The 23359-nt window shown below is 32.6% G+C and overlaps 1 long non-coding RNA gene and 1 pseudogene across 1 annotated transcript in view; one reads left to right on the top strand and one right to left on the bottom strand.

Moving 5' to 3' along the window:
* The window catches only part of LOC135219040 (protein cycle-like), a 93854-nt pseudogene extending 80081 nt beyond the window's left edge, over positions 1-13773 (top strand).
* A 7775-nt stretch (positions 13774-21548) lies between these two features.
* Positions 21549-23359, bottom strand: part of LOC135219954 (uncharacterized) — a 224577-nt gene continuing 222766 nt past the window's right edge. Inside the window, exon 3 of the long non-coding RNA XR_010315538.1 lies at positions 21549-22278. This is a non-coding gene — a long non-coding RNA (uncharacterized LOC135219954). The remainder of the gene's footprint in view (positions 22279-23359) is intronic.

The raw sequence follows: 23359 nt of genomic DNA, 5'->3' as shown, positions 1-23359 counted from the left end.
TTATGCTAACTAGAAGCAAGAAAATTCCCACAGAATTGAGTTATATACGGCGAAATAAACTCGTATTCACCATCATTTTATTTCCAAACCAAAACATTGACTGTTATGTTATTATTTCATAATAATATGAAAATACATACAATATTGTGGATATCAGGTGAAGTTAATTGTACTAAACATTTTAAAAGATTCGTGGAAAAAGATGCATAGTCGTTACGTTTGTAATTATGCTGATGTCGGAACAAAGATTCTCATTTGTGTGTCATTTTTTTTACTGAATTATCTTAAGCCAATATGCATTGAACCTGGAGAATTAGCTGGCCATTAATAACTACTTCTACTGTATATTTATAAGGTATACTGCGCAGTGTAGGCTAGGCTACCCTTATGTAAAGATGGTACTGATTTACCCTAGTGTAGGATAGGCTATTCCAACAAACAATGAGTTTTTTTGGAACGTAACCCCATCATAAGTGGGAGAATACCTGTACTTAACCCTCTTACGCCGAAGTCCTAAAAATCAAAACCTCTCCTGTATGCCGGGCCGCTTTAGAGTGAGCGCGGAAGCGGAAAAAATTATTTTTTCAAAAAAATCACAGCGCGCTTAGTTTTGAAGATTAAGAGTTCATTTTTGGCTCCTCTTTTTGTCATTGCCTGAAGTTTGGTATGCAACCATCAGAAATGAAAAACTAATATCATTATCATATGTAAATAATGCGATATATGGTAGCGAAAAAAAAAAAGTTTTTTTTTCATACATAATTGTATTCAAATCACGTGTGCAAAAACTGGTAAAAAAAACCTTACAAGTTACTTTATTTTTTGTTGTATTGTACACTAAATTTCAATCATTTTGATATATAATATATTGTAAAACAAAAAAGCAACACCGGAAAAATATTATCACAATATGATGTACGAATTGCAACGCGCGGACGTAAAAAATGTTATTTTCAAAAATTCACCGTAATCTAAATATTGTTCAGAGACTTCCAATTTGTTTCGAATTAAGAAAAATGATTGAATATTATGATACCTGTAAGAGTTTTAGGGGGGGGGGAAAATTAGAATGTAGATTTCGACATTTCGGACGGGTTAAAGTTGACCGAATGTCGAAATTTTTATATACTATATATATTTTTTTTATATGCATATATTCCAGAGCTGGGAAAAGCTACAACCCGTTCAATTATTTTTTATTGTATTCTTCATAAATTTGCGCACATTTTGATATATGAAACTATAAAACGGCTAATATGAAAAGGAGCAAATATTAGGATAATACGATGTACGCATTTCGGAGACTTGCGGCCGCGAATCGGCGCGCGGAGGGAAGTTAATATATTTTTCAAAAATTCACCATAAATCACAATATTGTTCTAGAGACTTCAAGTTTGTTTCAAAATGAAGATAAATGACTGAATATTACTAGGCCGTGAGAGTTTTTAGCTTACAATGCGTTTATCATTATTTCAGTAGAGTCAAATTTGACCGAATGTGGTGTTTTCTATTATCGTGATTTATATGGAAATATTTCGAAAAAAGAGAAAAGCTACAACCTTCAATAATTTATAGTTGTATTCTACGTGAAATTTCGCACATTTTTCATATTAAAAAACTTAAAACTTTATGTAACAGCTAATTTTAAATGGTGCAAACATTTCGACAATCGCACAAAAAAAAGAATTTGATTTTTTCGGAAGAGTTACCGCGCGGACGTAAGGAAAATTTTTTTTTTTCATAAATTCACCATAAATCGAAATATTGTGCTAGAGACTTCCAAGTCATTGCAAAATGAAGGTAAATGATTGAATATTACTAGAATATAAGAGTTTAGCTTACAATTGCGTTTTTTCGACCATTTCGGTAGAGTCAAAGTTGACCGAAAGTGACATTTTTGCACTTAACGTTATTTAATATGAAAATATTTCAAAACTGATAAAAGCTACAACCATGGATTGTTTTAGTTGTATTGTGCATGAAATTGCGCACATTTCCATATATAAAACTTTATGTAACAGCAAATTTAAAAACTTGCAAACATTAGGACAATCGCACGAAAAAATTATCGGAAGAGTTACCGCGCGAACGTAAGGAAAAAGTTTTTTTCATAAATTCACCATAAATCAAAATATTGTGCTAGAGACTTCCAATTTGTTGCAAAATTAAGACTATGATTGAATATTACTATAATATAAGAGTTTTAGCTTACAATTGCGTTTCTCGACATTTCGGTAGAGTCAAATTTGACTGAAGGTTGAAATTTTTGCACTTATCGTTATTTATATGAAAATATTTCAAAACTGATAAAAGCTACAGTCATGAGTATTTTTTGTTTTATTGTACATGAAATTGCGCAAATTTTCATATATAATACTTCATGTAAAGGATAATTTAAAATGGTGCAAAAATTATGTCAAAGTGACAAAATAATTTTTGAGATGTGTCACTACTGATACTTTGAGTGCGATAAGAAAGAAATTCGCGCTTGCGCGCCTGCATAGCGATTGTAAACAAAACAACACTTTGATCCGGAACTGACTCGCATCCCCCAAGGCGCGTGATTCAAAGTTTTCGGCTGGTAGGCCTATAAGTATTTTCCGCGAATTTTTAAAAAAACTTTTGAGTCGACGTATGATACTTCCATTCGGCATACGGAGCATTTTGCATGGACGTTTAATACGTCCATTCGGCGTAAGAGGGTTAAGTAGGTGAGACAAAAAAGAAACACAACAATATCTTTCGCTTTATCAACAAGTAAACAATGTCTTTCGCTTTATTAATAAATACAGTACACAAAGACTTGACTGTTAATAAATATTAATAAACATACATGCGAGTGCACTTTTCTATGTTTGTTAACGTCGATGGCCGTAGTCTGTAGCACTGATGTGTGGGTGATTTAAAAACAACTCTGGCACAGTTTGCATTAAGTCAAAATTTTGGTGCATTTCAAACATTTTAAAATATTTTCTAGCTCGCGTTAAATCGAAAACATGTTAATTAAACACGCTTTAATTGAGAGGTGACTAAGTCAGTACAATACTAAATCAATACAGTACTAACCTTTTCTCAGAATCCGCACATTATTTAGCAGTGACTTTCATATTCTAAATTATCACTATTAGTTTTCTCTGTCATTTATTTTGATTGTAGAGGATAGTGAGATGAAAAAAACGTAATTAATGAATTCTGGCAATCCTGGGCATTTGAATGTCGCCGTCAAAAACGTAATCAAAGCACAACGCTATCTATTGAGGAAAGTGAACGCTAAACTATTCGCTAATGGGATAAGCATTTTCTAGCATTGATAAAGAAGTACCCTTGCACTCCTTACCTCTACTATCATCTGATGGATCAAGGGGTGGACATATCAAATACATATGTAAATACACAGTTGTATAAAAAATTGTCAAACTGTATTACAAGTAAGTTTTTCAAGCATACTAAGAGTAAGGAATGCATGCATGCCAAATGTCTCGTTGTTTGATTAAAACAATAGACTTGGTAGAGACTTCTCAAGTGGAATATTGAAAAAAAATATATATTTATTTCCAGTTAATATAAAAGACATATTGGACTTCTCACATTTTTTTTTCATTACTGAAGAAATTTACACATATTCTTTTCGTTATAAGAATTATTCTCACTAGGTAAACAAAGGAGATATGGCATAAAGTTTGCCATTTTGAAGTTGTAAACAAACAAGGCACCAACCGTTCGGCCGTGCATCAAATGGCGGCCGAATCAAGCCAACCAGTTTGAGTTCCCAGACCATAGAATGCTGACTTGAAGAGGTTCAACTGTATAGTTTTTCTTTACAAAGTATATTAACCTTTAAACGCCGAGCCGGTATTTCCGAAAGTGTCTCCCGATCAAAGCAACACAGAGAAAATATTATCACAATATGATGCATGAATTCGTAATGCACGGACATAAAAAAAGTTGTTTTAAAAAAATTCACCATAAATCGAAATATTGTGCTAGAGACTTCCCGTTTGTTGCAAAATGAAGGTAATTGATTTAATATTACTAGACTGTAAGTGTTGTAGCTTACAATTGCAGTTTTCGACCATTTCGGTCGAGTTAAAGTTGACCTCGAAGGTCAAATTTTTTCTATTTATTGTTATTTATATGAAAATATTTCAAAACTGATAAAAGCTACAACCATGGGTTGTTTTTAGTGTATTCTACATGAAATTGCACATTTTTTTCTTATATAAAACTTTATGTAACCGCTAATGTAAAATGGTACAAACATTACGACAATCGGACGAACAAATTCTGATTTTTCGGAAGTTACTGCGCGGACGTAGGGAAAAAAAAAATTTTTTCCCCCATAAATTCACCATAAATCGAAATATTGTGCTAGAGACTTCCAATTTGTTGCAAAATAAAGGTAAATGATTGAATATTACTAGAATGTAATAGTATTAGCTTACAATTGCGATTTTTTACCATTTCGGTCGAGTCAAAGTTGACCGAAGGTTGAAATTTTGGCACATCGTTATTTATACGAAAATATTTCAAAACTGATAAAAGCTACAACCATGAGTTTTTTTTTTTTTTTTGTGTATTCTACATGAAATTGCACACATTTTCATATATTAACTTTATGTAACAGCTAATATAAAACGGGTGCAAACATTGCGACAATCGGACGAAAAAATGTCTGATTTTTTCGTAAGTTACCACCCAGATGTAAGGGAAAAGTTTTTTTTTTTTTTTATAAATTCCCACCCATAAATCGAAATACTATTGTGCTAGAGATTCTAATTTGTTGTAAAATGAAGGTAAATGATTGAATATTACTAGAATATAAGAGTTTTAGCTTACAATTGCGCTTTTCGACCATTTCGGTAGAGTCAAAGTTGACCGAAGGTTGAAATTTTGGTACATATCGTTATTTCTAATGATGATTTTACAAAACTGATAAAAGCTACAACCATGGGTTATTTTTTGTATTTTACATGAAATTGCTCACATTTTCATATATAAAACTCTATGTAACGGCTAATGTGAAATGGGTGCAAAAATTTATGGTCAAAGTGACAAATAATTTTCAGAGATGTGTCGCTGATGCTTTTTAGTGCGAGAAGAAATAAATTCGCGCTTGCGCACCTGGGTAATGATTGTAAACAAAACAACAGCTTGATCTGTGAAGTCCCAGCATCCCTCAAGGTGCATGATTCAAAAGTTTTCGCCAAGTAGGCCTATAACTATTTTTCCGTGAATTTTAAAAACTTTTTTGCGTCTACGTTTCACATACGTTCAATTCTAGCACCCAAAAACAAGACAGTTTTCGTCGATGTTTTATTACGTCCCAATATGGCAGTTTAAGGGTTAAAGCCTTATTATATTGATTTAGCCATAGATTTCAAGGTTTTCAAAACCTTGGCTACGCTAGATTATTGGCACTGAATAGACCTTTCTCTGGCCACCATTGGCAATGTTTTTATTTTCGTTTTATGTTTTTTTTGTTGTTGTCGTCATAACTCCAAGTTGTTGTAAAACGAGTATGTCGTTAAACGAGGAGTACCTGTATATATGCAAGTAGCAAGATGAAGATCAGTTGAAGCCTCAGACAGTCATGGATAAAGGGTATCGATGAAGATCTGGAACAGATGGGATTTCTTGTGGAAAGTGCAAGACTGGAGTAATGGGGATAACTCATTATATGCCAAACTCTATGAAGGGGAAGTTTGATATTAAAATATTAATGATCATGAATGTGATGTTTCATCTGCAGGCATAATGATGCAAGGTTATCATTAACAAATCAGTGGTATGATGACAAGGTCATCATCATCATCATCATCACCCGTTGATAGTCCACTGCAGGACAAAGGCCTCAGAACATGTCCTTCCACTCCCATCTGTTTAGTCTTTCAATGCCAGTCTGTACCCGCAGGTTTTCTTAGCTCGTCAATCCATTGTTTTCTCTTCCTTCCTCCTGCTTTGGTTTGCAATCTCTAGGGACCATTCTGTTTTTCTTTTTTTCCATCTGTTATCTGACATTCTTGATTAGTATATGTCCTGCCCCCACATCTATTTCTTTCTTTTTGTTAAAATATCCTCTACTTTAGTTTGCTCTCATATCCATGTTGCTCTTTTTCTGCCTCTTAGTGCTATTCCATAATTATTCTTTCCATAGCTCTTTGAGTTGTGACTAGCTCATGTTCTAAGTCTAGTAAGGCTCCATGTTTTCCTGATGCATTAGTTATACTGGTAGGACTGTCTGATTAAATACTCTACTTTTTAGAGAAAGTGGCATTTTAATTTTCATAATCTCATTTTGTTTACCAAAAGCTCTCTATCCATGCTTATCCTTTTTTGAATTTCAGTTTCATGCCCTGGGAAATACTCGGTCCTAAATATGTATAGCGTATTCTTTAACAATCTCTAGAGGTTCGTTCATAATCCTTATTTTGTGTTTCTCTTATTTTCATTGACCATTATCTTAGTTTTACTCATATTCTTTTTCAGTCCTACATTTCTTCCTCTATTCAAATCTTGTATCATCTTTTGCAATTCCTTCCCCAATTCACTGAGTAGCAGCTATGTATCTGCAAATCTCAAGTTGTTAACGGTAGTTCCCCCATTGTTATGTTAATTTCTAACCATTTTTCCCAATCTAAAACATTCTTAAAAACTTCTTCTAGGCACGCTGTGAATAATTTAGGAGAGATGGGGTCTCCCAGTCTGACTCCTTTCTCAATCCGAAAATTTCTCACTGTCTTTATGTAGTTTTAGGATTGCTGTACTACCCGTATAGATATCTTCAAGTGCTCTAACATAAGACTCATCTATTCCTGCTTTTGAAGGGCTTTCATTACTGCTGAAGTTCTTGACAGAATCAAAAGCTTTCTCATAGTCTACAAATGCCTCACATAGCGGTTTGCCATACTCTGTTGATTTTCTTTTAGCTGGTCAATTACATGGATATGGTCAGTTGTTGAATACCCACCTCTAAAACCTGCCTGCTCTTTCTTGGTTGATTAAAGTCTAGCTGTCTTTCTATTTGGCCTAATATAATCTTTGTAAATATTACCAAGAGTAAACTTACTGGGTGGTAATTTTTCAGGTCTTTTGTGTGTCTCCCTTTTTGTGTGAATTAATATAATGATAAAAGTTTTTCCAAGCTACTGTAGGTATAGAGCTGACAAGGTAATCATTAACAAATCAGTGGTACGATGACAAGGTAATTATTATTAAACAAATAGGCGTTATTTTAATAATGTTTTGTATTTCTTATCAGAATAATGTGAAGAGCGAGGAGAGTGATAGTAGTCGCCCATCACAAGGTGGAAACAATCATCGTGTATCAAGTGGCCACAATGCATTGTCACAAAGCAATGACCGAACATTGTATAATCACAACAATAATCATGGACAACCCGGTAAGGTTTATAATCTTTTATTCTCTTTAACTTGCCAGTAAAATTTGATGTTACCCATATCAGAAATGTTAAGCATTGTTATGAGATTTTGTGGAAGGTAGTCCATGGACCAGGAAAATTTTATTACATTTCAAGATGGATCCAGATGCAGATCCATGATATTTTGCCTCTCTTTATGCAGTCAGATTTTGGATACTGCACAAGTAGGTCTGCCAATCCAGATACAAAGTGAAGAGCTTTTTTATTGATTCATACAAACTCATCAATCTTAATATGCAGTGTCAAATTCCCTAAACAAGTACGTAACTTCTAAAATCCTGAAGATTGAATATTTCCATAGAAGATGGCAAGAACTTCTTTCAAGACAGAATGTAATAGAAAAAAAGTAGCAACTGGGTGTGATATTAAGAACACCATGTCTGCTTCATATGATGTGTCTTTTATAAATAGCAGAAAGCAGAAAACCGAACACAATAGCAGGGGAGTTAACTACCTGCTGCTAAAAGCATTGCATCTAGAATACACGGAGACAAAATATCAAAGAATTTTGATCTCATTCCATTATCAAACTCCACAGTGAAGCAGCGAATAAAAGAGATATCTGAGAATATGAAAAATCAGCTAGTGAAAAGAGTGATTAAAAGCCAGTATTATTCTTTGCAGTTAGTTGAAAGTACTTACATTTCTAACTGAGCTGAATTACTTGCATTCATAAGGTATGAATTTGATGGTACAATTAGTGAAGATTTTCTCTTTTGCCAGCATTGCCAACTCATACTACAGGTGTGTATTTTTAATTACTTGAATGATTTTGTAATTACTAATGAAATTGGGTGGTCAAAATGTGTAGGAGTCAGTACTGATGAGGTTCCTGCAATGTCAGGGAAGTACAAAGGACTCAAGGCAAAGATCCAAGCTATGATACCAAATGTCAAAGGACTCATTGCTGCATACAAAGAGAAATCGTTGCAGCAAAAAAGATGCCAGAGAAATTTAAGACGACTCTTGATGAAGCAGTGAAAGTAGTGAGAATTCTTTGACTGGGTACGAGGTTCGACTTTCCTGGTTACTACGATGCCCATCTCCAGACAAAACCCGAAGTAGACATCCCTGTCCTGCAGCAGGTTTCCCTGAAAACTGCCAAGACCAACCAATCGTCGAGGGATCTCAGCAAACGGATCCCCTGAGCATGGGCCCAACTTGACACGAGAGAGAAGACCCTTGTGGACACTTGAGGAGCTGTTGTCAGCCCGAAGCTAGGACTTTGAACTCGAAGACCTTGTCTCCAAGAGAGAAGCGAAGGAACTACTGCTGGAACAATGGGCTGTCAGGAACCTTGAGGTTTTTCCTTATTTTGTTTTATGTTTTGAGGGGAATGGTTAAAAAAAAAAAGGCCATGAACAGTATCCCAACAAATTCCCAGCCACTGAAACTGTGTGCTGGGTGTGACATGGATTTTTTTCCAATGTTATTCTAAAAACTTTTGACTGGGGTCTGTTGACCACTGCTCTTAGTTTTTCAAGCGCTTTTCTCATGTCCCCCCAAATTAACAGTTGTCTAAATAAACTATTAGATGTATTCCTTCTTTCTTGAGTTCTCGGACAACTACCACCACCATTTTGTAAGATTCTTGGGGCATGACTTTTAGCCTGTATGTATTTTTCAACTATCCGGAAACCTAGGAAGGGGTGGAAGGGAAAGCAGTAGGGACGTGCCAGTAGCATCTTTCATATTTATAGAACACTCCAGGTTCCCATTTTTGGAATAACTGAACATACTTGGGCAAGTCATTCAAAAGTTTTGGCAAACAATGAGTATTCAATGTCGATAGGTCAAGGACCACACTTTGTTCAGAGCTAAATATTTTTCACTAAATCTTAAAAATAAGCACTTAACCCTCTTACGCTGAAGCGGTAAAAAAAAAATTTGCTAACCCGGTGCCGGAGGTGTTTCAGAGTGAGCGAGGAAGCGGAAAAAATATTTTTTTCCAAAAATCACAGCGCGCTTAGTTTTAAAGATTAAGAGTTCATTTTTGGCTCATTTTTTTGTCATTGCCTGAAAGTTTAGTATGCAACCATCAGAAATGAAAAAAAATTATCATTATCATATATAAAATAATGCGATATATGATAGCGCAAAAACGAAATTCATATATAATTGTATTCAAATCGCGCTGTGCGCAAAACGGTGAAAAGTAACAAGTTACTTTTTTTCGTTGTAATGTACAACTAAATTGCGATCATTTTGGTATATAACATATTGTAAAACGATAAAAGCAACACAGAGAAAATATTATCACAAGATAATGCATGAATCGTAACGCGCGGTACGTAAACAAATAGTTTTTTTCAAAAATTCACCATAAATCTAAAATATGTCCCTAGGAGACTTCCAATTTCCTTGTTTCAAAAATTGAAGACAAAATGATTGAATATTACTATAATGTAAGAGTATTAGCTTACAATTGCAGTTTTCGACCATATCTGACGAGTTAAAGTTGACCGAATGTTGAATTTTTTTATATATATTTTTTTTTATTTTTTTTATATGCAATTATTTCGCAAATAAGAAAAGAAAAGCTACAACCTTCAATATTTCTTTTTCGTTTTTATTCTACATGAAATTGTGCACATTTTCATATATAAAACTCTATGAAATGCCTAATATGAAACGGAGCAAATATTCCGAGAATGGGACGTACGCATTTCGGGAGATTTGTGGCGGAGAATTTGAGCGCGGAGGGAAGGAAAGATTTTTTTTAAATTCACCATAAATATAAATATTTTGTTAGAGACTTCAAATTTGTTTCAAGATGAAGATAAATGACTGAATATTACTAGACTGTAAAGAGTTTTAGCTTACAATTGCGTTTTTTCGACCATTTCGGTAGAGTCAAAGTTGACCGAACGTGGTTTTTTTTCTGTTTATCGTGATTTATATGCAAATATTTCAACATTGAGAAAAGCTACAACCTCAATTATTTTTTGTTGTATTCTACATGAAATTGCGCACATTTTCATATATAAAACTTTTTATGTAACGGCTAATTTAAAATGGTGCAAAACATTACCACAATCGCACGTATGATTTTTTCGGAAGAGTTACCGCGCGGACGTAAAGAAAATGTTATTTTTTTTTCATAAATTCACCATAAATCAAAATATTGTGCTAGAGACTTCCAATTTGTTGCAAAATGAAGGTAAATGCTTGAATATTACTAGAATATAAGTGTTTTTAGCTTAAAATTGCGTTTTTCAACCATTTCGGTAGAGTCAAGTTTGACCGAAGGTTGAAATTCTGGCAATTATCGTTATTATATGAAATATCTCAAAACTGCTAAAAGCTACAACCATGGGGGTTGTTTTTAGTTGATATTGTGCATGAAATTGCGCACATTTCATATATAAAACTTTATATAACGGCTAATTTTAAAATGGTGCAAACATTACCACAATCGCGGACGTAAGGAAAAGGTTTTTTCATAAATTCACCATAAATCAAAATATTGTGCTAGAGACTTCCAATTAGTTGCAAAATTAAGGTAAATGATTGAATATTACTAAAATATAAGAGTTTTAGCTTACAATTGCGTTTTTCGACCATTTCGGTAGAGTCAAAGTTGACCAAAGGTTGAAATTTTGGCAATTATTGTTATTTATATGAAAATATCTCAAACTGATAAAAGCTACAATCATGAGTATTTTATTGTTGTATTCTACATAAAAAATGCGCACATTTTCATATACTTCATTTAACGGCTAATTTACAATGGTACAAAAATCATTTCTGAGATGTGTCACAGATACTTTTTAGTGCGGCAAGAAAGAAATTCGCGCTTTCGCGCTTGCGCGCCTGCGTAACGATTGTAAACAAAAAAACAAACACCTTGATCCGTGAACTCCCAGCATCCCCCAGGCGTGTGATTCAAAAGTTTTAGGCTGGTAGGCCTATAAGTATTTTTCCGCGAATTTTAAAAAAACTTAGTAAGTCGACGTAAAAATACGTCCAGTGGCACACGGAAGACAAAAAAATGTCGACGTAAAATACGTCCAGTCGGCGTAAGAGGGTTTAACTTTAAATTTTGTAGATTCCATGATCCTTGAAGAAAAAATAGGAAATCGAAATGTCTCATAAAATAAGATGGCCAGTGTGCATGCACAATAGTCACTTCTGCAGTTTTGATGTAGGAAACTGGGTACAGCTTCGCTGAAGACAATAAAATGCTTTCTTGTCTTTGAGTCCTTTATACTCTATCACGATTCGTAGTGTCATCATTATGGCATAAATTTATCTCGGCTAGAAAAGCTATTTATTTGATATTAGTGTAGTCACCATGGGGGCGTTGGTACACACCATGGAGGGTAACTCCTTTGAGGACAAAAACAGCGAGTACGCTATAAAAAATATTATGATGTACACATTTACAAACACAATAAAGATAGAAATGATTGCCAAAGCCACTACAAATACAACAATAAATGAATAACAATCACACAATAGAGTAGCTATCAAATAATAATAATTCGAGCAAAACACCCACACTATTAATTAAAGAAATCAAAAGGATAAATTCTCAAAAATAAGGGGGGTCCCAAAAGAAAGGAGAAAATAATGGCCAGAGAGAAGCCTAACAATTAACATATCTGAGAGTACTAACAAATAGAAAGTGGCCACTATGAGTTTCAATCTCCACAGAGATCCATCATAAGGGGAACTGCCTATTGATCCAGTAGGTTGTAATGAAGTAAAATAAGGTGGGAAGGGTTACCCAGATACTTCCAAATCGGACTGCTATGTTAGAGTCAAAAGTAGCGTTGCTAACAGGCTTCATAGCTAATGAAGGGTGAATCCTTGTAGAATAAAGGAGTAAACTTGCTATAATCCAAAAGTTGTGGTACTAACATGTAGGCCAGAACTCCAAGGAAACTAAAAACAGGACTGAGAATGTTTAAACAGGCCAAGGATCTAAAACAGGAATGGTAACTCAAAATAACATGGAGGGAGATACTATAACAAATGTCAAAACTTGGGTAAACTAAAGATGAATAAAAAAAGAGCAAAGTTCTAACAGTTTCGTAGGAAGGTGTAGGTTTTGTAATTTGAAATTATATAATAAAAGTCTTTGTGATTGCTGGAACAAAGTTTGATGACATGCAGTGTGAATGAAGGCTAACCATTTTATTCAAAAACTCAGAATTGTGGTGTTTGCATACTCTTGTATGGGAGGTTAGCTGTGAGAAATCTTATTATATCATGGCTATTTTTGTTTGAATTAAAAGAAAATAATTCTATGTATGATTATCCAGTCTGTACTGCAGTTTTCCATCTTGTATTACTTTTATTTTCCATTGTTTTTGTTTAAAGATGTATATCTCCCCAATAACTGCTTGCTTTCTAATGCTTAACTATACTCTGTTTTTTTTTTCATCTGTCCATCCGCCTGTGGTGTTTTTGTATGGTAACACTGCGTCCCAGGCTTTAGATAGTTACATTCAGCTTACATTCAACGATTATAATAATATCCTATTTCGAATATTAACGGTGTAATTCGCATACAGTAAATTATTTAAAACACTTTCAGTTGCAAATGTACACCCAGATATTCTTTTATTTACCTAAAACTACAATAAGAGTAACTATCTAAAGCCCGGGACGCAGTGTTACCATACAAAAACACCACAGGCGGATGGACAGATGAAAAAAAACAGAGTATAGACACTGAATGTATGCTAAGTATATATTTCTTTTTAGTTAAATTGATCCAATTTATTTTTTACATATGTGCTAGGTACTACTATAGGTAGTTACTTTAATTTATATGCATATTACTGTGAATATTCAATGTTTTCAGTGTCAAATGAAGGTGATCTTATGGATGTTGTTGGTGGACGAGATTTGGAAAAACTGATGGAACGAGTGGACTCAGATGAAGCAGCTATGGCAGTAATCATGAGGGGTTTTATTAGAAAGCTGATGCAGGTCTTGGTGGTCCAGTGACTTTTCTCACCTTCCATGGCCACTACCTTAATGTTAGCAGTTTTACTGCTAATGAATTCTGATTTTTATTTTGGAAATATGAACAAACTTTAGTCAATTCAGATTGGAAAACTCCATCCAGACATCTAGCACTTGTTATTCTCCCATTCATTCCTTTAGGTTTTAATTTTTTCTAGCAGAAGGCTCAAAGCTTACATGCTAGGTGGTAGAATTTACCAATTAAAGCTTTATATAATAAAGCATGTTGAGTACAGATAGTTAGCATATGAAAGTCTCTCATGTAATGTACTGAAATCTGATGCTAAACTTTAGACATTTTGATATTACAAATCAGAAGTTTACTGTTGTCAGCAGGATGGTGCCATGTCTAAAATTTTTAAAAATACATTTAATTTAGAAGCTACCCCACATGCTGGATTGATGATCTAACATGTCATCATGCAACAGGTAATTCTTGTTTTTTATTCTTAACTGTTTGAAGTTAATGGCATGTTTGTATTGTACTCAAGGGTTTGACAAGGTTAAGTGAAAATATTATTTTGTTTAAAAATAGCCGACTGCACTCTTATTCTTTTCCCTTTATGAAAGATATAAAAAAATTTTATGTATGTACTGAACTTAAAAATCAGGTTAATACACTGATGAATTTTAGCAGGACTTGCAATCAGCATTACTTTTCAGTACTATTACTCCTCTTAGAAGAGAAGTGGGAGAATGCTGAAGGTGAGGGGCATTTTTTGTTTACAAATGGAAACCCAAATGCATATGTTTGCAAAGCTCCATTAAGTCTAACCTCACAAGTTTGCAAATTATCCTTGGTATGCAATGAGGTAGGACCTAATGAAGTTTATTGGGTATTGCTGTAAGATAATTGAAAGGGTATAAATTTGTGATATAAAAAAAATAACAGTTAATGAATGTATGTAAAAATTGCACATTGATTACGTATTCTTCAGTGAATAAGTTTAAGGTTAAAAGTAATAATATTGCTGAATATTCAAATATATTGCTTGACATTAGCTTAATCTATATGAAGCACTGTAATATAAATTTCAGAGGCAAGTTGTATTATTGTTTCAGTTTGTTTAAATTATTTAATTATAGTTATACTACTTTGTATTTATTTTCAAGTGATTGGCCATTGCAATATTATTTCAATTAACTGTTGGATGTAGATATCATGAATAATAATAAGTAATAATAATAATAAAAGTATTTAATCCAGAGGTCTGTTAATGTATTTAATAATAATAATTAGAGTAACTGATAGTCAAGCAAAAAAACCTTTCACTGAAATTAGAAGTCTTTGGTAAAAGAAAAAAAAAAATTGGAGCTATTGCTAGGCCAAGCCCAGTTTTTTTTTTTTTAAATTTTTTAAAGGTCTTGTTTATGTAACAGTGATCAACTAACCTTATCGTGATGGAGATTTTATATTTGTTTAATATTAAGAGGCTTGAAAAAAACAGCAAAGTTCAGTTTGCACAGGTTTTTGCATGTGAAATTTTAATGTTAATATAGTATTGATGTTTTTTTTCAAGACAATGTTGTCTCTAAAATCATGTCTTAAGAGTCTGATACATTATACCAGGCTTGAGTAAATAGATGTAAAGATAGCCAGTGATAGAATTGAAGTTATACTTAATCTAAAGTACAAAAGCTGCTGTGTAGATAGTTACAGCCTGATAGATTTATATCTGCAGAAGAAATACCAGTATAGGTTTTTTGTAAAACCATAATATATTGTCCATCTATATAAGTCTAGTTTAGGACTTGTTTTATGGTTATTAGATATTTCAGTTTATGGGTGACAGGAATTGATCCCAGTGAGAATATGGACAGTGCAATTGAATTTTTTATTTTTTGTCTGATTGAATGTCTTCATATGTAAGTTTTAGATTTTATTTATTTTAGTTAACACGCAGAGAAATTTTATGTGTGAAGCAATCGTAGTGATGGTTTTCCAAACTACAATAATTCTGTCTGGTGTTTGACCAATGTATTCCTTCATTTTCCATCTATGACCAAGTGCCCAGCTGGTATAAAAGATGAAGTAGCAAAGCAAAAAGATGCCATATTAATCTGATTGTTCTTACATTCATTGTTGTAGTATTTTCATTCCATTGCAAAGCATACCTCATTTTGTTCTTTATTTTACTTCACAAAGTCTCCATTCTTTTGGTTATGTAGTTTTTAATGCCTGGTTCTTAAGTGGCATTTCAAGTACAAATTTTCTGCTTTAGATTTTGAATACAAATAAAATTATATGAATATATATCATGTGTAAAATTTGAAAATCAATTATTACAGAGAATTGGGTTATCAGAACCAAGAAGTCCAGAAAAGTAAGATAATGAAAACTTTTAACTTAAATTAATAATTTTTGTACATATTGTAAACTGCTAGGTAGGTTATCTCAACCCAAACTTTAGGGAGTATGGGTAATAGGACAGTTTTGCTTGAGTGTATGAGGTAATTGTGATGCTGATATTCCATTAAGTACTTTCAGAGTAGGTATCATGTGTATCTTTTGATATGAGAGACTTTGTCAGTCCATGGTTTTGTCATGTTAAAGTTTATAAGTTCTTTTGAAACATACAAGTGCAAATTAAAGTTTGGCCATTTAATTATTACCAGGTTGTACCTTTGTAATGCATATAATGACAAGCAAAATTTGTGTAATTAAACCCTCTTTGACATGATGATAAAATTGTATGAGTTGTTAACTAATTAAATCACCATTGTCCAGTTTTATGTAACACTATACTCAGGCCTGTCTGTTATAGGAGTCTTCAGTTATTATAAAAATAATTTGTTGGGAGGGATTCTGTCTGGTTATATGCCTCTGTATAGTAAGTAAACATTTCAGTGTTGTTCCATTTGTATGATAGATGAAATATTTGTTAAAATTTTATAGAAATTATATAGTTTTATGTTGAATTTATTGATTTATGTATAAGATTTTATTAATTCTATCTAGTCCCTTTTCATTTATATATAAACCAAATACTTAAAATAACCTAGATTATTTTTGATGTAAGAAAATGGTGCACTCAGGTTATTTTGTACTTCATGCTGCAAAAGAGTGAAAGTGATAATCATTCAGTCGATTGTGTGGTGCAGCAAAAGAACGGAGAAAAAAACTTAGTAAGTGGTTTGGTTAAAGTTTTCCCGGTACATTTGTTCTAATAGTTTGATTCTGTTACAAGATGTGTTCTTATTGAGAGAGAGCAGCCTTAAGGTGATGTTTCAGTTGAAATCTTACGCCAGTTAGTGTGTATGTAGTCGATATATAACTTTTCAGGATGAACAGTATCCATTTCAGTGACCTTATTGGTCATTTTTTTTGTCTGCTGGTCTATTGGTAGAACCCACTGTCAACACAAAAAGTGCATTTAGTTCTTCAACAGCCAAGTTTGCCTTTTTTTATCATTGATTACTCTCTGAGGGAATTACGCTTCTTCTATGTAGCACATTGTTTCCTTTACTAAATAAGAAAAGTATATAAATCATTTTCATATTATATCTTCCCTTATATTATATCTTCCCCTTCTCATTTTATTTTTGCCCACTGAAATGCAAAATTAGTGATGGCTGCCACAGAATCTGAGATTTTGCTTAGTGGTCATAAGTAACATCATTGCCCTACATTTCACACGAGATTTTGAATCTATAAGATTGGATGTAGCAGTAAAAATTGATGGCAGGTGCTTAATTGGTAGATTATTCATCTCAGAGTGAATGAATTAGAGAAATGATTTTTTAAGTGTAAGCTCTTCATGCAGTAGAATTTGCTTACAAGTAGCGTCTTCTTTTAAAACTGTTTTGTGGTATGTATTTTAATTACAGAAATGTTTTGCATTTATATCAGTTTGTGCAATAATTTGAGTTTCACTAGTTATGTACCATTTTTACTTTTCATTAATACTTTGTCGGTAAGTATTGGGGTAAATCCTGAAATTACTTGTAGTATGTAGCTGAAATAAAAAAAAAAAATTTTTGCATATGATTTTTCACTGTTTATGTGAGGATTCATAAGGTGTGTTGCAAATAGTAACAACATTGGAGGTCATGTATATGTAATCATTGCATAGTTGATATATGTGAATAGTATATATGCATAATCTGATCTCTTGTACAGATTTTATTTATTGTATTTTATATGTGTCTATGCCTTTGTCTTTTGTGTGATATATTAATATTTAATATCTTTTTCTTTGTTGAAGCTCTCTTAATGTATGAAATTGAAAGATGTAGCATGTATATGTAGTAGGTGTTAATTTTTAAAAATTGAACTTTATTGTATTCAACTTAAAATCTTTCTATTATTTTGTATTTTTGTTAGATTCCTTAATTTGTTATGCAGATCTTTCTTTCTTGATTATATGCATATGGCAGCAAGAAATCATGAAAACCACTGTTGATTGATTCTTCTGTTGTTTTGCACTTTTTTGTCACCCTGATGTTATTTATTGTAAGTTTATTATAACATTTTTAAGAGTTTTTTGTGTGTTCCATTTTAGTTACGTGACTTACCTCTGGAGAAGTTTGTCTCCTTTTAGTCTTAATTTTGTCATTCATAAGTTGCTTGCAATTAGTGTTTCAGCATTTTATCATGTATACCATTAGGTGTTTGGAAGTAACTTATATCACTGATATTGTCAACTGTTTTATTAATGTAAACTTCTGAAACATAGGGGATGCCAAAAGCAGACCTTAAAATTAATTTTTCTAGCTAGTTTGAAACTTTTTCAAATCTTGAAGGCATGGATAGAGTAATAGCAACTAAATTGAGAATGGATGTTGATCTAAGTAATAAACTTGTATGTTATACATCTATGAAAGGGTGGTATAATTTGCTAGCTGAAAGGTCAAGAACACTCATTTTAAAGGAATAGTAACTAAATGCTGTAAAATAAAATGGAAACACAAAATTTCATTTAATGGGTTTTTTCTCAAAGTAATGGTTTCTCAACTTGAGTCCATTTCCATTCTTACTCAAGGCTAGCTTTATGAAAGTCAAGTATTTAACATATTTGTATGTATGGTTATAATACTTTAGTGTGGTTGAAGTTTATGTCTTTCAAACAGTTTTATTAGTAACTGCACCCTCTGATTTTCTGTCTGCAGTTTAATAATAAATATCATTATTATTATATTACAATCCAAGCAGCAATCTTAGCTGGAAAAGTGGAATGTGCCAAGCCAAGGGTTCCAAATAAGGGAGGGAGAACAGCCTAGTACTGTACAGAAAACGAAACTGAAGGAAAAAATTAATTATGAAAGAGAGTAACATTCAATAAAAAATATATAACACTTAAGATAAATAATGAAGTAAAATAAGACAAATAACAAATAAAGTATGGACTAAGACTCATCTAACCTTATCAACTAAAAATATTTACATCAAGTCTGAACCTTAGAAGTTCTAATAATTCAACCACATGACTATGAAGATTGTACCAATATTGGTCGCCCACTAAGAATAGAATAAAACTTTGTTGTACTGGACCTCATAAAAGAAAAGGTAAGACTGTTGGAATTAACTGCATCCATGTTGCCACATTTCCACACCACTGACTTATATAAAAACGATTATGCTTTCCTTCACAGTCAAAAGATAATTTCCCTTAAGCTTCAGTATCAAATTATCAAAATTGCTTTTTACATATTTATTAAAACAATTTTAAATAGATTTAGGTAAACTTAATTAGATGGAAACCTAAAGCTGTCGCCCTGTTATCTACATTCAACATTTCAATCAAACATCACTTGATTGTCTTCTGCTGCTTTCATGATTTGCATAAACAACAATTTTTTGATGCCTCATTATTCAGCCATTATTATGTTAAAACATATATATAAGAAAATAATGTATCTCACCACAGTAAAGCCCTAAAAAGTGTGGAAATTTTTTCCACACTTCATGTGGCAGACCGTAAATTTAAGAGCTCACTTCTGCACATGATCATCATGTAATCCAAAGCTTCCACAATGGAGGCCACATTACCATGTTTCGGCACACTGAAACTGCATATCTAGTCCCATATATGTGGTTTGATATAAACGCAAGAGTAATAGCCACAGTTGTAAAAATAAACACATTGTATCAATCTCAGGGATGGTTAATTTAATAAGTACTTTCAAAAATTTTTCTCAACAATATGAGGTATAAGTTCCCTGTTGATGACCAAACAATGGAACAAAATTCATAATAAAGGAAAAATAACAGAATTAAAATATTTTCTCAGGATAAACAATCTCCAAAAGTCTTGAAAGACTTCTCATATAACAATTTTTGGCAATTTCTTTCTCAAGAAGTTACCTTTCCATGTCTATCAAGAGCTCCATGGTGCTCTAGTAGACCATGGAAAGAACAGCGACTACCTGCCATAAAAAAAAAAAAAAATTCTTTAGCTGAAGAAGAGATGTACTAGATGTTTCATAAATGTGAAGTTCCAATTAAGAAAAGCAATAAAATTTTGAATGAGCTTCATGGACAGTAGTACTAAGAAAAAAATACTGTCAGTTAAAAGGTTTGAGGTTTATTTGGGAGCGGGAGAGAAAATCCAACACCTTATACTTCCTTACTTTTGTACTTTTCAGTTAAGTGTTTAACAATGATCTCCATAAGTTGCACTTTTTTATTTTTTTTACTTGACCACATCAAAGTATAAGAACTTACAATTTTTCACTTCAACTACTGGATGATCTTTGAAGACCTTCTTTTTTACAGTATCTACTACATGTAGTGAAATGTAATTGTACTCAAATAGTATGAGAAGGATCTACCATGTAGTGACCAGTTATTTCGACATTTCAAAGGCTACTAGTTGCAGGAAGTTTATGTAATTAGATTGTGAATAATTGCTGATATGTTTTGCACTTTTTTAAGGAGGACCGCTACAGAGAAAAGGAAAACTTTTAACCAAAGACTCAAGTTTTTTGGTGCAGTATTTTTCATACAAAAAATGCTTTGCTTTTTATTTTATTGTTGCAAGAACATTATTGCACTTGTGTGTGTGCACTCTAACTGAAGTACAGGAAGGCTTCTGTATTTGTAAAAAAAAATTATACCCATTGTATTGTATGAGTAAAACTAATGAAATGGGATGTAAACTTATGGGTACAGTACATTCTCACAGTGGTTGATTAAATCAGAAACAAAGTTTTGTAATTTATGGACAAATTGGTTTATGTATTAGGTGTAATCTACACAACTTATATATCTACTTGTGTTTGTTGTAGTTTAGGTTCCATGGCAGAAATTGTGGGTAATTAAAGCTAAATCATGTGTATAATTTGATAATAAGTTTTTATTACACACTGTCTCAATTAACCCATGGAATAACTGAATTCTATGTACAGTGATCTACAAGTTTACTTTTAGCTAATGTGCCATTTTTTTTAAGTATTTAAGTATGTACTGTACTTTTAAGGTATTTCATTTTAAAAATTAATAAAAATTTTAAATAAGCTCACAGAAGACCTCAGGTTTGTTAGCTTTGAAAAATACAAATTGATTAAAAAATTTGTCATTTTTCAAGATTAAGCTCAGTTAAATTAACATTGTACTGTGCTTGACAATGTTCTTTGAAAGTATAACTGTACTTGACAATGTTCTTTGAAAGTATGTTCTCCAATAAAATATTCCAGGACTATTTGTAAAATGTTGAATAGCATTTAAGTTTTAAACCATCCACTAGGAGTAATAATTAAAAACAAAATGGTTAAAGTTGAACTGTGTCTATGGGGCTTTGAACCACCCAGTAACTGTAATTGTTATTGTGACACACTTCATGGATAATTTATGAACTGGGTTCTAAAATTTCTAATAAATTGTTTCATGCCATAGTATGTTGATTTATAAAAGTATATTACTGTTAGATGGACACTCGTGGAAATGAAATTGCCTTAATTCAATACAGGTGAATAGTAGTATAATAAACATTTTATAGTGCAGGTAAATTAAAGTGCTTGGAAATGTGAAGTTTTTTCCGACATTGAAAAAAAGCAATTTAAATCTAATGAGAATGTTCGTGTAAAATTTGATGTTTGATAGATATATATAATAGGCAGATATAATTGTACTATATTTATTTAAGAGTAAATATATATATATATAGATAATTTGTTTAGAAATTTTTCCCCTTTAAGAGTTTGCAAGTGCTTTCAGAATTAGCTAGTGGTTTGGTTAAACTTAATTTTTATACTTATACTCAACAATTCTGTAGGGGTACAGAACTGATCTCCCCTTCAGGCTGTGATACATTGATTTGGTTTGGAGGTAATGGAGACCATCTAAGTCTAAATATCATTAGAGGATTCAGATTTATAAACTGACTAGCTAAATTAGCCTTTTCTCCTTTGCTTTTTGCTTTTCTTACCCTGTCAGATAATATCTCGTGATACTAGACAAACCATCTGCCTTATTTTAGACTGTGGAAGCCAAATATACAGCTCAGCATCATACTTGACACTGAAAATCTTAGATCCAATCCCCAGTGAAGGATTTGAATGCTCACTGGAGTGTTCAAATCCTCTCTTTAAAAATTCATAAAAGCAGTTATTTTTGTAAGTAATCATCCAACTTTGTCCTCTGTTGGCTAAAAATTCTGTTTGACTCAATGAATGTAAACATTAAACTTCCTCCAACACTAGAATTTCTTCCTTGGATAACGCATAAAATTCATGTCTGCTACACTTCAACCATCTAATATAAAACTGCATATATCCCAGACATCATAACTTACTGTGTAAAATATAAGATGTATATTCTATATGGACAGAGCTAAATCTTGTGTAGGATTTGCTGCTATATCATCTAATGTTACAAGTCAGTTTTTTTTTTCCCCAGTAATGCATGTCCTCATAGTAGAATTGTCTGCAATAGGGAGAGCAATTACTTGGTAATTTTCAGTAACTTGCCCTACAAAATTATTGTCCTAAAAATATCCTTGTTCCAAGGTATGTTTAAATCCCACAAGCTGCATGAAAGTGGCATAAATATTTTTAAATGTAGGCTTTAAAGGACATACAGAGGCTGAAAAAGCAGCTAAAGCTGCAGTCAACATGACCAAATGAAATATACCTGCTGCTGTTGGTGATGTGCTGGTATTTTAATTACTCTATTTTGGTAACTGGTGGGCATTATAGTTATGAATTTGACAATAACAGAACTAGAACAGATTCAGCCAGCTGTCGGATTGTGGTGTTCTTTATTCCAAAAAGAACATCAAATTTTAAGTAACACCATCATACATTTGGTATTTGATAAAAAAGAAAACTTACATAACCCACTGTCTGAATGAAGAAAAAAAATTTTAACCAGCAATGTAGAGCATGTACTGGAACAAATCTCTGAAAGGAAGTCTCTCAGTTAATAAGTTTAATTGCAATAATTAAGAATATATATTTTGGGCTAGCTCAGTAAAAGTTAAGAATGTCCAATCAATGATAAGATTAAACAATTTATTGATAATTATAATCCCTCAGAAAATCTGAGTTAGTACAGTTACATATTAAACAAGGAAAAAGTTCAATATAGTATAAATCTGCTCCTATTGCTTAGGTTTGATTTTGATAACTTGACTACCATAAAGAAATAATGTGCCACATCTGGGTAAAAGGCCAGGGGCAGTCCTTTCAAGTAACTATTTGGTAGGCATGAGAAATACCTGATGGACTTTAGTACTAAAAACCCATGCCTAATAAACAAGTCCCGATACCTCATGCAATGGGGGTTTTTGAGAATACACTGGAGAACTCCTTCGGCCCTTCCTCAGAAACCAGTTCCAGAGAAAGACAATACAGCATACAGAACCTTACAAATTTACAAAAAGCAGGGGAAACGTGAAAATCGAGATATGTATCAATGATAAAAAAACATCAAATCCTACACACAAAAACAATTGGTTGGTAGAAAACCAGTAATACTTTAAAGTCAATGACTAAAAGCTATCTGC

The sequence above is a fragment of the Macrobrachium nipponense genome, chromosome 1 (genome assembly GCF_015104395.2).
Source record: "Macrobrachium nipponense isolate FS-2020 chromosome 1, ASM1510439v2, whole genome shotgun sequence".
NCBI lineage: Eukaryota > Metazoa > Arthropoda > Malacostraca > Decapoda > Palaemonidae > Macrobrachium > Macrobrachium nipponense.
The sequence above is the reverse complement of the archived record's forward strand: the minus strand, read 5'-3'. Positions and strand labels throughout refer to the sequence as shown.